The 17,647-nt window shown below is 39.8% G+C and overlaps 1 long non-coding RNA gene and 1 pseudogene across 4 annotated transcripts in view; one reads left to right on the forward strand and one right to left on the reverse strand.

The window, feature by feature from the left end:
• Positions 1–17,647, forward strand: part of LOC145693035 (uncharacterized) — a 348,162-nt gene that overhangs the window by 165,947 nt on the left and 164,568 nt on the right. For 2 of the 3 annotated variants that reach the window (XR_014132689.1, XR_014132688.1), the window contains one exon: positions 7,250–7,300. The exons of the other annotated variant lie outside the window; for it this stretch is intronic. This is a non-coding gene — a long non-coding RNA (uncharacterized LOC145693035). The remainder of the gene's footprint in view (positions 1–7,249; positions 7,301–17,647) is intronic. 3 annotated transcript variants of the gene reach the window in all.
• The window catches only part of LOC145693034 (glucose dehydrogenase [FAD, quinone] pseudogene), a 44,095-nt pseudogene that overhangs the window by 23,853 nt on the left and 2,595 nt on the right, over positions 1–17,647 (reverse strand). The gene's annotated exons all lie outside the window — the stretch shown is intronic.

The raw sequence follows: 17,647 nt of genomic DNA on the forward strand, positions 1-17,647 counted from the left end.
GCACGGCGTTAGCTGTCCCAATTTTTTGATGCGGAGTTTACCATTTAAAAGGCTGCTGTATTGTGATAAAACGAGACCTGAAGTATGATCATACGATAAATAGGGATGATGCTGATGTCGCTTTACTGAATGTCTGTAATTTACTTTTAAACATCGGACACCCTGTAAAACAGAGCATACTCTGTCCCAAACAGATGATGTGTCACAAACGAGTTCACATTCTCATTTGTAGGAATATTAAGGTATAAGTTAGTCTAAAAACATAACCTTTTATATTTAATAATATTGTGTGATATGCAATATGGCGGAATTCAAGATCGGTTCGAAGGTGACCCCACTCCAAGTCAATGCAATAATGCCAATTGTAACATTTTTTGCCTCCATCCACGCACGTCGTTATTATTGTTCTGTCCCAATACTTTTCACTAACCCTGTATACAGCTCCACATGTGCCTTCTGACTGCAAAATTAAACTAATCGCTTTCACAGAATATTTTTCATACTATACTTTGATCCAGGGCTAGAAATCGAATTTTAGAACTAAGGGGAAAATGAATAATATATAAAGTAACGAGAATACAAACTCCGAAAGACGGGAGTGCAACCTTACTTTAATGGAGAATGACTTAAGTAATAGCATTTGTTGCAGAACAATCAACAACCAAACAAAACTTATATCACGATTCAAATTTCCTATTTGCTACTAATAACTACAGATATTTTTCCTTCATTTGCACAAAACCATCAACTTACCAAAGGGACAATATACACTTGTGCATGCTCGATTTCCTCTCGTGCTTTGATCTCTGTCTTTTTAGCCGTGGAACCGGGCCCTTTTGACGCGGGGCCTTTTTCAGTCGGGACTATTTTACGCGTGGCACTTTCGACTCGAACGGTATTGGTGCGGGGCCGTTTTGACTCCGGACCTTTTGACCAGGGCACTTTTGAAACAGCGCCCTTTTGACGCGGGCTCATTTGTCGCCGACTCCTTACCCGGGCTCTTTCTACCCGGGGCCGTTTTGACTTGGACCCTTTTGACTCGGCCCCTTTGGTCGCCGAGCCCTTTAGACGCGGGACCGTTTTTAACTAGGGCAATTTTGTCATGGGGCCCTTTCGCCCGGGGCTTTTTTGACTCGGGCATTTCGGTCCTCGCCCTTCTGGCATAGAATATATATTCACCAGCTGAAATGCGTTGGGCAGGGGGAAGTTATGAGTAAATAGATGATCAACGATCCAGGGCTCAGTAAAAATATTTACGTAAGTGGTCATATATCTTTCTTTCTCCTGATTTCCACTCTTGATCTCAGGCTCTTTAGCCGTGGAATTGTATTTACCGGGCCTTTTATCAAGGGGCCTTTTTGACGCGGGGCCTCTTTTGACTCGGGGCATTTTGTAGCGTGGCCCTTTCGACTCGAGAACTTTTGACACGGGACAGCCTTCACCCGTGCCCTTTTGATGCGGTGTCCTTTTTCACCGGGCATTTTTAGATAGGACCCTTTTGTCGCGACGACCTTTTGACTTGGGCACTTTTGACAGCGGGGCCCTTTTGATTTGGACCCTTTTGTCGCCGGTCCCTTTCGACCGGGGTCCAGTTTACTTGCGCATTTCTGTCTTCGCCTTTTTGTCCGTGTCCTTCTGACAGAACTATATACAGATGGTGATCAGAAAAATGGAAACACCTGTAGTTGGCAACACGTCAGATGGATGGGTTGGCAGTTGTGTCGTGCCGCCCGCAGCGCCGGACCGCTGGTGGTAGTGTGTTAGGTCGGTCTCCATACTACGTCAGGCGCAGTGGAACAGCAGTGTCCAGTGGCTGCAGCAGAAGGAGGTAGTGTAAAATGAAAGACCTCTCAGATTTTCAAAGAGGGCAAATTGTTGGTGCGCGGTTATGTAGAGTGAGTGAGACGGCAGTGGCTACTGTGTAAGGTCTGTCGCATATGACAGTGTCGAAGGTGATGACGGCCTACACAACACACGGGAAAACAACATCGGGGAAGCGGAACAGTGGGCGGAAGAAAATAATGAGTGACAGGTCACGCCGGGTATTAAAGCGCATTGTCACGCAGAACCGTCGTGCCACTGCGGAGCAAGTGACGGAGGAACTCAATCAGCACCTCCCCCACACTGTTTCGACAATCACAGTCCGCCGCGAATTAAATGACATGAACTTACGGGGTCGTGTTGCACGGGTCAAACAGCTCATCAGGGACCATAACGCTTTCGCACGCCGCAAATGATGCCGCGACCATGCAACTTGGACCGTTAAGGACTGGAAAAGTATGATATGGTCGGATGAGTCATCCTTCACCTTATTCCCAACCACGGGCCATGTTTATGTGTGGAGAACGCCCAAAGAAGCTTATGATCTGCAGTGTCTCCGCAGAACTGTGAAACATGGCGGCGACTCGGTGATGGTGTGGGCCGCCATATCATCGTTTTCATTGGGTCCTGTGGTCATACTTAGTGGATGAATCACTGGCAACGATTATGTCGCAATTTTAGGAGACCACTTGCATCCTATGGTCCGGATGTTGTTCCCGGACAATGACGCCATCTTCCAGGATGATAATGCACCCATTCACACAGCTGGCGTTGTTGCAGCGTGGTTTGAGGAACATCGGAATGAAGTTCAACACCTCCCCTGGCCCGCCCAATCCCCAGATCTCAACATAATTGAACATCTGTGGTCCGTCTTGAAAACACGACTCCGGCAACGATTTCCACCTTCATCCTCTCTCACAGAACTGGCCGACGCCCTGCACGAGGAATGGTGTAAAATTCCATTTGCTACCATTCACGACCTCTGTGCCTCCATCCCACGTCGCATCAAGGCTGTTCTGAAGGTGAAACGTGGCCCGACACCATATTAATCTGGTAAGTTGCAATTTCGTTCAGGTGTTTCCATTTTTCTGATCACCATCTATATATATATATATATATATATATATATATATATATATATATATATATATATACAACTCTCTGTGAGGCAGGGCAGGGGTAGGTATGATTAAATACATGATCAATGACCAGGGCGCAGTAAAATTTGTTACACCACTCATCATATCTCTTTCTTTCTCCTGATTTCCAGTCCTGATCTCAGGCTTTTTCGCCGTGAAATTATATTTGCCGGGCCCTTTTGACGCGGAGCCTTTTGAGTCGGTCCTTTTTGACGCAGGGGTCTTTTGACTCGTCCCGTTTTAACGGAGGCCTTTTTGACTCGGGCTTCCTTTCGCGGTGCCCATTCGCCTGTAACGCTTTTGACCCGGGACCGTTTTGACCAGTGTCCTTTTTGAGGTGAGGTCCCTTTTGACTCGGACATTTTTGATAGGGGCTTTTTGTCGCGACGTCCTTTTGATTCCGGCCCTTTTGACAGCGGGGCTGTTTTGATTCGGATCCTTTTGTCGCAGGGCCCTTTCAACCCTTTTTATTCGGGCATTTCTATTCTTGTCCTTTGTCCGTGCCCTTCTGACATAGAAATATATATATATATATACCAGCTGAAATGCGGGCGGCAGGGGGAAGGTATGAGTTGGATGAACGATCAAGGCACAATAAAATTAGTTACGCCACTGGTCATATGTATCTTTCTCCTGATTTTCACTCCTGATCTCAGGTTTTTTAGCCGTGGAATTGTATTTGCCGACCCCTTTGACGCGGGGCTCTTTTGACTTGGCTCCTTTTGACGCGGGGCCTTTTGCCGCGGGGTCGTTTTGACGCGGGACCGTCTAGACCTGTGCCCTTTTGAAACGGGGTCCTTTTTGACCCAGCCTTTTTGACATAAGGCCCTTTTGACTCTGCCTCTTTACTCGCAAGAATCTTTTGACCCGTGTCCTTTTGAGGCGGTGTCCACTTTGTCCTTTTTTTTACGTAGGGCCCTTTTGTCTCGGACTCTCTTCTCACGATGATCTTTGACCCGGGCCCCTTTGACGAGGGGAACATTTTCACGCTGTGCATTTTCGACTCGGGCATTTTTGTCGCCGGGCCACTTTTGAACTTGCCCTTTTGACGCGGGGCCTTTTAAAACCAAGCCCCATTTTGACTCGGGCCTTTCTATCCTAGCCCTTTTTCGGGCCCTTCTGACATGGAACCATATATATATATATATAACGCAGCAGTTGAAATGCGTGGGACAGAGGGCGGGTATGAGTAATGGATTATCCAGGGTGCAGTAAAATTAGTTACGTCACTTTTCATATCTATTTCCTTCTTTTCTCTCTACATTATATCTGGAGATGTATGTTCTGACTAATAGGTTACACTGGCGATTTTAAAAAGTGAGAGGATATACGCTATCAATGATAAACTATAACTTTTGATATATATATAGGGCAATAAATCAAAAAACTGTATATCGGTCTTTTGCCCCTCCCCCGTTCGAAAAAATCCTGCGTTAGTCATTATCGTGTTGGTTAATTACTGTATTATATTGTGCTATACATGGAATAGATACTTCTGTGTTTTATTTAATAATAAGAACCTTATTTACATTTATCACAACCCTTGCTTGACGACAGCGAAACATACTCACGTTCAGCATATTCAGTTTCCATTCTGAAATAAGGACAGTGAGACGAATGAAATAATTCACGCATACATTTAGGACTTAGAAAAGTGTTCTGCGAACATGTCGTGTTAAATTCCTGAAGAGTGAAAAGCGCTAGTAGCAGTTGTCAGCAGTTATTAACTTAACATACAAGAGAATAAAATGAAAAACTGAGAATACGAATCTTTTCAGAGATGATAATGTACTGATGCTTCAAATCTTTTCCTTTGCTCCCTATATCTATGTTATTTCCCTAGTCAAAATAAAAACTGTTCAAAATTAATCACAATTTCTTATGCAACCATCCCTTCCTTGGAGTACTGCGCGGTCACATACCCGTCACGGCGATGTAAAGGCACTTTTGGCGACGAGGATACAACTAAACGTAGCATACACCCAACCCTTTGGAAATCTTAAGGTGCCCATCGGTCTCATCGATACTTCAAACAAGTAACAGTGTCACGTGCACACCACGTAAAGAAGTTTGGTTTATATGGCGTAATATTTTCGCAGTTAATGTTAAAATCCGAAATAGTAGTGTATTTCTGTCACTTTTGGGTTTTAATCGCGAGATTAAAGTGGGGATGGAGTATATTCTTGGGATTCTTTGAACTGCTTGCAGAGAGCCGCTTTTCGCTATCTATTATCGTGTTGCTCTGTAGCGAGACCATCAACATTAAAACCGGAAGTGATTTATTTTTCTCATGTCTGATTTGATTAGAGTGTTAAGTGGTAAGATGGTATCTATTCTTAGAACGCTAAATCGATTTTTAAAGAAAAGGAAGAAAGAAAACGCTTCTCGCTTATCTTTTATTGGTGTTGCTTTATGTAGATCAATATTGAAACTAAAAGTTGTAGTAGACTTTCAGTTTAATGATGGTGATGGAAGGTCGTCTTGGGACGTTTAATTGATGGTAGAAAACCGCTTCTTGCTATCTATTACCGTATTTCCATAATAATGATCAATATCGAAATTCGAAATGATTTATTTCCACCACTAGATCACATCCGTCAATTAACTCGATTCCTTATTTTTGATACAACATCCTGGACAAAATTGGTGGTGAGTGTCCGTTACTTCTGCACATGCATCGTTGTTGTAGTGCTCTGTATGTGCATACATTTCACGGCGTGGAAAGCTGTCATTTAATAGGTAGACAGAAGCTTCATTCGAACGCAACCGGCATCCAGTAGGCCAAGGCTTCATTGGAACATAATCGAAGTGTCTATATTGCGCTCTCTGACATCTAATCGACGAGGAATAATGACTCTTGCCCACATGTTTCCTGAATACTTGAAACTCGTTCCACAACCTGAATGCAGCAAAACTGCCTTCTTGTGGTACTAATCCATGCACCAAAACTTGGACGCTGCTCGGTTCACGCATGGGCCATTCTGACGAAATTGTAACTGTTCCTACGGCATCCCCACCATTCCTCTTTGATGTTGGAATTTTAAGAAGCGCTGCAGGGAATTTTGGTTCCAAATCGTGCGAGAATGGTAACACTAGTAGTTGCGAAATCATTTCTTGCTGACCCTGCATTCTGTGAATAAACATAGATGATACTGATGTGTAGAAAATGCTTGTAGTGGTTATTAATTCTATCCGAAGTATTCACTCATCCATTTGCTTCAATATCAAATATGGCTAATAATGTTAGTCAGTTTCCAGATGAGTGTATAAAAAAGAGAGAGGTGTGATACTGAAGCATCTTTTATGAACAACTATTACATTTCCATGCGTCATGGTGGAAAATCATGCCTAAGAATGATAGCGTTTTGAAACGTGGAGAAGGTCGACCGCGAATCTCAGAAGGTGCATGCATAGAATGCTTAAAGAATAGTACTAATATGGAGATTTCCGAAACGATAAAAACACTTAGAACTTGTATCGCTTTACAAAAAGGCTATTTTGAGATAGATTATTACTAAATTTAATCTAATTGTGTACTTGATTTTATGGCACTAATCTCTCAACTTTTTTTTTATGCCTCCACGTAAATTAGCTGTTTTTGAAAATAAATAAACGAGACCGAGGTGGCTCAGTGGTATAGTGTTCACTTATGGTGCGTAGGTCCGTGGTTCGATCCCAGTTCGTGCCAACTGAGCTTTGTGGTGTACAAACACCGTGTGCGTGGTTTTCTCGGGGTTTTCCCAGTTTCCTCCCATTTTCTTCATTCCACTATTTCATTCATTTCTCATCATCACCGTCTCCCTTAGCCTCGGCGCATCGTTGGACGTTAAACTAAATAATTCATTTTATTTCATTTTTCGTAAATAAATAAATAATTATACTGTATGTGACTTTGGGTGTCACTTAAGAAGTATCTGTGAGTCAACAGTGGAACACCAAACTTGGCTTGACTACCCTTGGTCTAGAATCATGCTGAGTTGGGGCATATTATCACGGGTTTGATTACTGACGATGATATATTGACTAATCAATTCTCAGTCATCTGTGGACTGTGGGGTTCAGTGTTTCAGTAGTCTGCACCGCTCGTGCGTGTCTTTTACGCCTTACATTACAAACCATTACTGTTGCAGTTACAATTGATGTTTTTAAGTGACAATATACACCAAAACTCCATAATTAATGATGGCTTCTTGTTATCTTGCTTTGTAGTAATTTATTTGTTCATTTAACTTGTGAAAGTCTAAAGTAGCGTATTTAAGATTCTGTACATTAATATTGTTTCTTTACAGGTAAATTAACACTCTGCTGGCTGTTTGGAGTTAATCCATTTCCTTTCGTTCGTAAGTTTATTTTATTTTATTACTTTTTGTTTTAAAAATAGATACATTAACGAAGAATGCACATCAAGTAAAATTAAAAGTGTAAGTACATAGATAGTTTTAATACTCTCTAATGATTTTCCTTTATGATTATGCTTTTTTTCTCGTGCTTGAATGGTACTACTCTAGCTGTAAATATAATTGGTCACTCATTTTGACTTCAATTTATAGGCACCATCAATAAAAAAAGGCAGTAGAATTATCAAGTGTATTAATTTTTATATCAGTGTATTTTAAAAGGAAGCATATATTTACATACTCACAAAGTAACATAAAAGAGAGAAGACAGTAAAATGAATTGGTAAGAAATTGATTTGATTTAAAACCGTTGATTTGGAATTGATGTTGGAATCGCTAACAGACAACATCGTTTTGATCATGAGTGACGAGACCTACTTCCATTTATTGGGGATGATAAACACGCAGAATTTCAGGTACTGGACTCACGAAAACCTGCAAGAACTTCAAAACCTGTGTTCTGCGATAAATTAACTGTTTAGTGGGGTTATCTCGAACCGGCATTACTGGGCCTTGTCATATTGTGTGATTATTTCTTGCCAAGATTAAGAAGACGACAGAGTGTAGTTTCAGCAAGATGTAACCTCTTGGCATACATCAAGAGCAACTGTGACTTGTTTTGAGACAACGTTTTTCTGGATGTATGATTTCATTGCGTTGGAGTGTTGAATGGCCTCCTCGGTCACCAGATGTCTCACCTTGTGCCTACTTTTTATTGTGTTATCTAAAAATAAAATTTTTATTTAAAAAAAGCTACATACTCTTGAAGCTCTTTTCGATATCATAACACGAGAAATTCAAAGGGTTCTGCGTGCCATGTTTAGAAGATGTATGGTAGAGACCAGCACGGGCGGGCCGACTCTGTTCTTTGGGCCGGGCCGGGCCGGGCTTGGGCGGGCCGACTCTGTTATTTCTTTGGGCCGGGCCGGGCTTGGGTGGGCCGACACTGTTATTTCTTTGGGCCGGGCCGGGCTTGGGCTGGCCGACACTGATTTCTCTTCAGATCGGGCTGGGCTGGGGCCGATCAATTGCAATTCTTTAATAATTATTAACTTTCGTTAAACGATAATTGGAATAAACCCAAACGTTGAAGAAGTGTGTCCGTGAAAAATGTTACAAAGAATGCAATAGCTATTTACAGTTTGTGTTGCTTAGCGGCTCCACTTTCACTATAGAGGATTGCAGGCATTATGCGGTAAATTGAGCTCTTACCTTGACCTTCACTGAACTCAAAATATAACAAGAAGGGGTGGGAATGTTTTGCCTGTCGCTAAACAATATTGCCATCTTCACTTTATGCTAAAAATCAATTAAGTTAGATTTTTGTTACAGGGATTGAATGGAGTTTTTGTTCTCTCGATGACAGGCAAAGTTCTAGGAGGCAATGGTACCATTCGGGAGGCAAGCGTCAGGTTGTAAACCACAGTTTAGAAAAGGTTTCTGAGGTTAGGTTAAATTTAGTACTAAATTTTGAGAAAGATTGGGGCTCGAGCTAATTTTTTATAAAATCTATCGGGCCGGGGTCGGGCCAAAAACTTTTAAAATTTATCGGGCCCGGGCCGGGCTTGGGCCAAGAATTTTAAAAAACTTATCGGGCCGGGCCGGGCCGGGCCGGGCCGGGCTCGGGCCGAAAATCTCCTAAACTTTTCGAGCCCAGGCTGGGCCGGGCCTAGGTACGTTCGGGCTGGATTGGGCTCGGGCCGAAAAATTTGGCCCGTGCAGGTCTCTAGTGTATGGACAATTTCACCAGTCGTCCACAAAAATGTCGACGAAAATGGACGCTATCTAATTTATGTAATCGTCTGCAATAGCGTATTTTTCTTATGTTTCAATATGTAGTCTCAAATGGCAGTGTACCATTAATGAATAACAGTAATAAATTTTGTAATTCGTTCAAAAATAAGTGTGTGACAGTTTTTTCAAGAACACCATACCTCCTTGACGAATCCTGTATAATGATAAAAACTTACCCAATACCTAATAGCGAAATGTTTCTAATCATTGCTATTGACAACAGCATTACCTTCATTTCCACCTTTTTTCTTATCTTGTAATATAACAGGAACTATAGCAGGGTTGGACCCACCTGAAAAAACCCACCTTAAAACCCACCTGGGTTTTTGAGCTTTTTGTTAATATATTATTGATACAACCAAGGTGATCACATTGAAAGTGCTTTTTATCAGATTTTGGACTTTACTTGGGCGAATTGAATGCTTTCCCGTTAAGGTACATAACATTCAACCCTTTATAAGACCTTTATAAAGTTCTGACTGCACTGAATGAATAAAAAAAACCTTACCTTAGACTGAGATAATTAAGTAACAAATTAATGTATGGATTATGCTTGTAGCCTATTTGAAAGAAAAAAAATGCAATTTTATATTTTAGAAAATATTTTCCGTGAATAGTGTGCTCGCCAACTCGGCGACGCCGAGGTACGTTGTCCCTCATACGTTTGACGCGTTTAAAGCCATAGATGCCGGTACTACCAGTAAACATGTAGTGCATTAGTAAAACTATTAGTATTATTTCTTACCTTTGATGGTAACACAAGTATTCTTCAGTAAAGTTTAGTTTTCCAACAACAGTTTAGTGCAGTTATTTGTAGGTACTCTTCAAATAAGAATTCTGTAGAATCAACACCAACAAAAGCGTAAAACTTCTCCAAACTACGTACCGCTTACTATTTCAAGTGTTGAATTCGAACTTTCGTACTAGTGGAAGTTTTGATGTACAGTAAAGGGAGCTGCATTTTCGAGGGAGGAGGGAAAAAAAACGTCCCGAAAGAAGTTCTCGGGAAATTCCCCCAATTGAACGCACAAAGCATCGGAACTGAATACTTCAACAATAAAACTATGTATTTTATGCTGGAAGATATTTAATTTCATTTAAGACATTCTCAAATACCCTAACTATATATAAAACTACATGAGCTGACAAATTATTGAGCACTTCCTGTAGGGCTACAATGATTAAATTTGGCATGATGGTAGCTTTCCGGGACTAACCGACAGAAAAATTGCCAAAAGTTAATATTTTTAATTTTTAGGGGGTCTAAAAAGGGGATAAAAAATTTCCCCATGGTATTTAAATGGGCCTTTTTTTGGGCCTATAATCTCGTGTTTTAGGTACTTAGGATTGGAATAAAAACTTCAAATTCGGTATCCTTGTACGTTTTCTTAGCAGTACTTAAGTAAATCAGTAAAAATTTAAAAATCCAACTTTAGAGTGGTTTTATAGAGAACTGAAAAATCTTTCCCATGTTATTTATATGGAACACCTTTTACACCCCCAAATTATTGAGCACTTCCTGTAGGGCTACAATGGTTAAATTTGACATTGTAGCTTTTCGGGACAAACCCAGAGGAAAATTGCCAAAAGTGAATATTTTTAATTTTGAGGGGGTCTAAATATTGGATGAAGAATTTCCCCATGTTATTTAAATGGGCTTTTTTTTTAAAACTTATAACCTTATCTTTTAAGTACTTAGAATTGGAATAAAATCTTGAAATTCGGTATGCTTGTACGTTTTCGTAAGCGTTACCTAAGTGAAACATCAGAAATAAAAATGTCCAACCATAGAGTGGTTTTATGAGGAATTGAAAAATCTTTCCCATGTTATTTGTATGGGACGTCTTCTACACCCCAAAATGTTTAGGCCCTTCCGGCATGATTAGAATTATGAAATTTCGCATGATTATAGCATTCCAGGACTAACCGACAGGAAAATAGCCAAAAGTGAATATTTTAAATATTTTTAGATGTCTAAAGGGTGAAGAAATTCCCTTGTTATCTAAATGGGCGTTTTCTTGGGATACGAAATCTTATCTTTTAAATAGTTGAAATAAAAAAAGAAATGATAGAATTGTGGGTTCAAGAGATGCGAGGCCGTAGGCCGAGCAAAGACAGTGTGGGGAACGATGCCTCCAGATAGGCAGATTCAGGAAATATGAAGAGCAAGTTCACGAAATTTACTGTTGATGCAAAAGGCGATAGATAAGAAATGCAAGGCTGTAGGCCGGGCAAAGTCGGGGGCCTGGAGGCAGAGCCCCCAGCTAGCCAAAAGTAGTTTATTTTATAAAATATGAATTATATCTTTCTTAATGGTCTTAAATTAATTTTCTGGGAAGATCCCTCTTGCAACAAGTGCTCGGGAAATTCCCGTAATTGATTGCACAAGGTATCGAAAGGGAACTTCAACAATAAAAGCAATTTATTTTACGCTGTTAAATTATTTGGTGTTCATATTTGGCAAACGTCACTGAGGCTTCTGGGATGATTCAATCTGTATTTGTTCGTTCGTCTGCTTGTACCACACATACTACAGGGAATCACTTCCGGTTTTTTAAGTGTAAATTTTCAGAGTAGAAGCACGAGACACACTAAATTTCCTGTATAGATTTTGGCCGCATACCAACGTAAAATTTCAAAATAGTGACTTTTTTTTTTTTTTTTTTTTTTGAAAATAGCGGATATGCACGCTACAAAGCGCAATTTTCGGTCTTTTAAGTCGAAATTTTTAGAGTAAAAGCACGAGATACTCTAAATTAGCTGTATATATTTTGGCGATGATCCAACGTAAAATTTCAAAATGGCGGTCATTTTTTCAAAACAGCAGTGAATAGAAAATTGTCGCAAGTTGTGACAATGATAATCGTGAAATATACATCACATTTTAACACTTTTATCCCAAAGACATTGAAATATTTTGATAAAACCCAATTAAACCCGAAAAAACCCAATAAAACCCGAAAATACCCGAAAAAACCCATATGGGCCCAGGTGGGTTGGGCTTTTTCAGAAAAACCCGGGTTTTTTCAAAGCCTGAACTATAGTAAAGGGTGCCGACCTGGGGAGGGAGGGGGACGGGATCCCCAATACTCATGTGAACCTTATGTATTTTTATGAATATGTATTTTTACATATATTTTTTTGTTATATGTATTTTTTATGAATATACAATATTTGGCATAATTTGAATTCAATTTGTCTTAAAATCCTCATATATACCTTCTTAGACCCTTATCTGCAACCAAACACACATCTGAATGCCCCCTTCCCCAAAGTCACAGAGAAATCAGTGCCCTTGAAGTGTATTTTTTTAAAATTAATATTAAATATATTCTCTTTGTCAGAACACTTCAATTAAATTGGCGGTCAGCTTATTCAGAGAATAGTATCAAGGCAAATTTTACAGTGGTTTTATCTTATCTCTGAGTGAGTTGACTTACCTCGGAAATTTCAATACGTAAAGGAATATGAAAGTTAAAAGTTAGTGAAATTAATTCAGAAGTACATCATTGACTTGACTACTTTGTGGATTGCACTATGTAAGGAAGCTGACTCTTTGGGCTCTTTCATTCACAGCTATTGTTCTATCAAGCTGTATTCCCTGAAGTATCTGCTGCAGTTTGACAACTTCCAGTGTAGAAAAGATATTTTGGTTTCACTTGAATCAGAACAATTGCAATATTCCAAGGAAGTTAAATACCATGACTGTTCTGTGAATGGGCCCTACTAGGCGTTTTGAACTACCATTTCAGTGATATGTGTTTGATCCGAAATTGTAGTGTTCGTATTAAGATTACTGAAGACTGAGAGGCTAAAACTCTATTAGAGTCTGTCTCACAATAACCAATATATGATGTCTTCTTCCATAGTCCAATGACTAGAGAACGTCCCTTTGGTGAATAAGGTGCGAGGTTTGATTCTCAGTAGGAGAGCATATTTCATATCCCACGTTAAGCTTAGGTCTTGTCCTGTTAGCCTCGCTGCTAATGAAGGGAAAGGAAAACATTAATATTAGTTTAGAACCAATGAAATACCCACTTTGACATCAGGTGGGAAGCTCACCTGAGCAACTCAAACGGGGATAGAATCACGCGTCACGCGCCACTCTGTACACACCCAGCAAACTAGGAGGTAGTGAGTTGTTAAACAAAGTCATGTGAAAGTACACCATGGAGAATACGTGATTTTTCTGTACGAGTTCAAATTGGGACATTCTATACAGCAAGCCGCTAAAAGCATTAACAGTGCATTTTGGCTAAGAAAGATGAATAAACGCACCATTCGTCAGTGGTTTGTCGAATTTCATTCCGGTGACAACACTGCAAAATAAGCCCCTTGGGCAGTGACCAACATTACATTCGGATGAGCCCGTCAGGAACACCGTGGAAACAGACTCTCAGAAAAGTGTTCGTGCAATTAGACAAGTTAACTATACTTATATGACTGTCGTTTGGCGGTTCGTGTAATCGGTAAGGTAAACAATTGATCAGGTAAAAAATGGATTTGTTATGACAATCGTAAACGATCAAGGCAATGGTTCGATCGTGATCAACGTCCAGGACAGTTTCCTAAACCACCTCTCCACCCATAGTAGGTGTTGTTGCTGTTATGATGGTATATGGTGGGAGTGATACATCATGTGTTTCTCTGCCGAGGTGAAACCATCAATGCATATCGATACAGTACTGAAGTACATGAAATGCGTCTCAAACTTGTCCGCAAGTATCCAACAGTAGTCAACAGTCATGTTCCCGCCCATATCTCGCGCAAAGGACATTTTAGGCTTTCTATGCGTTGCAGCATGAAAACCCTTCCTCGCCCACCGTGTTTCCCTGATATTTCTTCCACTTACTACCACTTCTGGCATTTCCATTACTTTTTGGGAAAGAAGACCTTGCCTGATAATCGGACGATGGAATAATCGGGAAGGGAATTGCTTTGCATTGCAGAGTTCAGAACTCTTTTGTCACGGAAAGCAACTGTAGACTGAGCAATGATAAGAGTATGTGGTTGTAGACGACGAGTATTTTGATTAACTAGATATTTTGTTTTTTCCTTTATTTGAATTTGGAAATTATGCCAACTAGGGATATTTCATTCGCACCAGGGGCGCAAACACGAATTTTGCATTTCAATTTCAAGTATGCACTGCCAAAGTTAAAAAGTAAAGTAGATGATTGGATTATTCTTTTTGAATACCTACAATAAAATGTATTGTAGAAGACCTAACAGTTCCTGAACAATAATAATGTTATCTCTTAATTGAATGCCACCCAATCATAGAAAAGCTGTTATGCCAAGTTGTTTCGATCACCAGTTTTGGTTGAGAAACAAAAATTGAACGGATGAACAAACGGTTTGATGGAGGACTATAATGGCTGGTCGCAGGAGACTTCAATTGGGAACTTCATTCCTTTAGGAATTAGCATAATACTTACTGAAACTGTTTTCCGTTAGAAGCTGATTATAACCACATAAACTGTATATAAACGTTAATCTCAGTGATACAAGTGAAAGTATACGTCTGCGGAAGAGCAAAATAGTTGTACCTTTTAGGGATGCGCTCGAGTCGAGTCGAGACGAGACAGAATTTTCCCGCCAAAATTCGAGTCGAGACACAGATCTTCCAATAGAAAACTATATATTTTTCGAGTCGAGACATCACTTTTATAGCACATTTTCGAGACGAGACAGTCTCAAATCTTGTCTCGTGCGCATCCCTAGTACCTTTCAGTCGACATTCCATCAGAGTATAAAACTACTTAACAATAGGAGCTCTTTCTTTTTTCTTCAAAATTGGAATCGCCATATAATTTAGCAGAATGTCGGAAAGAAGTGTTGGGAGAATTATTTACATTGAAACTTCAGAATAAATTCAATTGTATTCACAGGTAGTTTTAAATTAGATTATTCATTTAACCTGTTACGAGTTAAACTGAACTTGAGTGCATAGATGACCAGTTTCTACTTTTTATTGATTTACGAAAAATAGAATGCTTCAGTTTGCATGTAAGATTTGATATTGTAAGATTTTATGTTTCCTGATTGATAACGATTTTAATATTTAAATTTTGACGGATTTACTGTTAGTTTACTTCCTTTTTAGTTGTAACAACAGGTGTGAGATTTGTTGGAGTGAACGGGGAAACTAGATTGTTCTTCAATTTTAATACCCTTCTGTTTCCAGATTTATTATTATTATTATTATTATTATTATTAAATTTTCATTCATTTATTTGCTTGAAAATATTTCAAGCTGTAAGAAGGTTGAGAAAACAAGTGTTTCACAACTCTGTCACGAGGTGACACCACGTTGCAAACTATGCATTTGACGCCATCTAGCGTGTATTCAGAAAATATTAAACAGCCTCCAAAGTAACGTCTGTATTTAGGGTGTTTTCGTTTTTACTTAAATAATGTGGCATTTAGGGATAGTACCGATATCGAAACGGGTGTTTATAAATCGAGACGAGACCGAGGCTCAACGTAGCAAGACTTGCTTGAAAGGAGACTGAGATTGAGATGGACACTTTTAATTCGAGACGATACCAAGCCGAAACTCGAAAGTCTCAGTCTTATTTCGAATATTGACCACAAAAAATAGCGTACTTAAGTTTTCTCTACTCAGAATTCATTGCATTATTAAATTACATGTATATGTACAATGTTAGAACGATTGTTCTTTGGATGACCGCAGTCATAGACTTATACAGGAAGAAGGGGAGAGGAGGATTTTAACAACGTAACTTTTGACATAGGTTTAAAGGAAATTTGTATTCGTAGATTGCAATGCTAAGCGCATGAATACTAAACGAGAAGCACTATAAACGTGTAAGTGCGTAATCATAATATATACTGAATTATGAGCTTTAAATTTTGTTCCATTGTAGAAACGAAAATACCGATTTGGAATTATTCATATCGCTAGGCGCAAGCGGAAGATGATCAGGATTTCCGACGTATACAACCTTTATAAACTAGTATAAGAAACAGAATACCATATATTTAAAGTCGAATCCGAATTGTGCGAAATATCTAAGTTTGAATCTTACCAGTTTAATGATCCAACCCGGGACCATGCACATCAGAGTTGAGTGCTGTACGTGTAAGATTGTGGAGAGTTAAGCTGCCCATAAAGTTGCAGAAAGCCTGTTTTATAATGTGTCGGTTAAACTCGGAAGAGTAAAACGCTAATAAAGCATTTATCCTTGCTAAGATAATGAACGTGATATTTTGTAATAAACAGAGCGAGAGCAAAGAGAAGAAGATAGCTGATAAATGAAAATTCGTAAAAAAATTGCACCACAATTCGTTTAAATAGCTACATCTTTGGTGCTATCTCTGCGTTATCTGGCATGTAGTACCGGTATTGAATAATATTCATTCAACAGGCAGGAATTAAATTATAATATTGAAGTTGATTGATTGCAGTCCATTGCCTCTTTTTTAGTGTTCCTACCGGAGGAGGGTGTTATCTCCTAAATGACATTGACTGCATTAGCAATCGGGCTTTCATGTCATTAGATTTGGTACTGTACGAAATACATCTACCGTAAATAGATGTATGCGAGAATTTAAATCTTGACGCCCCTACCGGGAAACAACAGCGGTTACAATTCCTCTCCTAGATGGCGTCCTACACATGCCATTGGCTCCGGGAGGAAATTGACCATCAACGTGTACGTGGTATCTCAATACGTAAAAGTGAGGTGACAAGTCTACCGAGAGACGTACTCCCAAATGTCATGGACTTCTTCAGTAACCCGGCCTACATCAGTCTCGCTCCAGTACTGTGTGGCAGATCTCTACCGTAATTAGAGGAAGTCCCGTGTTGCTTGAATATCCTACGGGAGGGGAAAAAGAAGCCAGACTTCCCAATCCCAGAGATAACGAGAAACCACTGAATAAAGGATATTCTGATCCTAGCATGTGGAAAGCAATCACTTGGGTAGTGCTAGTTCTGGTTTAATTCCAAATGGTAACCTGACACGTACCAGTGGATTTGTGATGAGATAAGGAGCATCTTGACATGTTTGCGGTATCTCTACGCGATGAGCATTGCCTCTCGCTCGAGTGGTAACACCGCAGATGCTGGAAGACTTCTACTCTTTAGGGAAATTCGCTCAACCAGTAAGTGTGATTAGTATGTAAGAGCTTTGGATCTGTTGCGAAATATGGGCATATTCCATTACCCTATCCTACATAACCTACGTGTTATATGCGTGATTTCCCTGTGAATGAATTCAATATGCACAGGTAACGGAGGTGTACTAAAGAGTGGCGGTGGATACGTTACACTTTTGAATTCGGGTGCTTGCTAAACTGAGGATGAACTTCGTAAATAACAGTCGCTGAGGATTGACGCCGTGGACACATAGACAGAAGACACGAACATAAGACACTAACACGTATACGGAGAAGTACGTGGCCCACAATAATTCTGTAATCAAGAGTGAAGTTAAAAAAATAAAGGGGAAATTAGAGACTGTAAGATAA

Source organism: Thermobia domestica, chromosome 8 (genome assembly GCF_964235325.1).
Source record: "Thermobia domestica chromosome 8, izTheDome1.hap1.1, whole genome shotgun sequence".
NCBI classification, from domain to species: Eukaryota; Metazoa; Arthropoda; class Insecta; order Zygentoma; family Lepismatidae; genus Thermobia; species Thermobia domestica.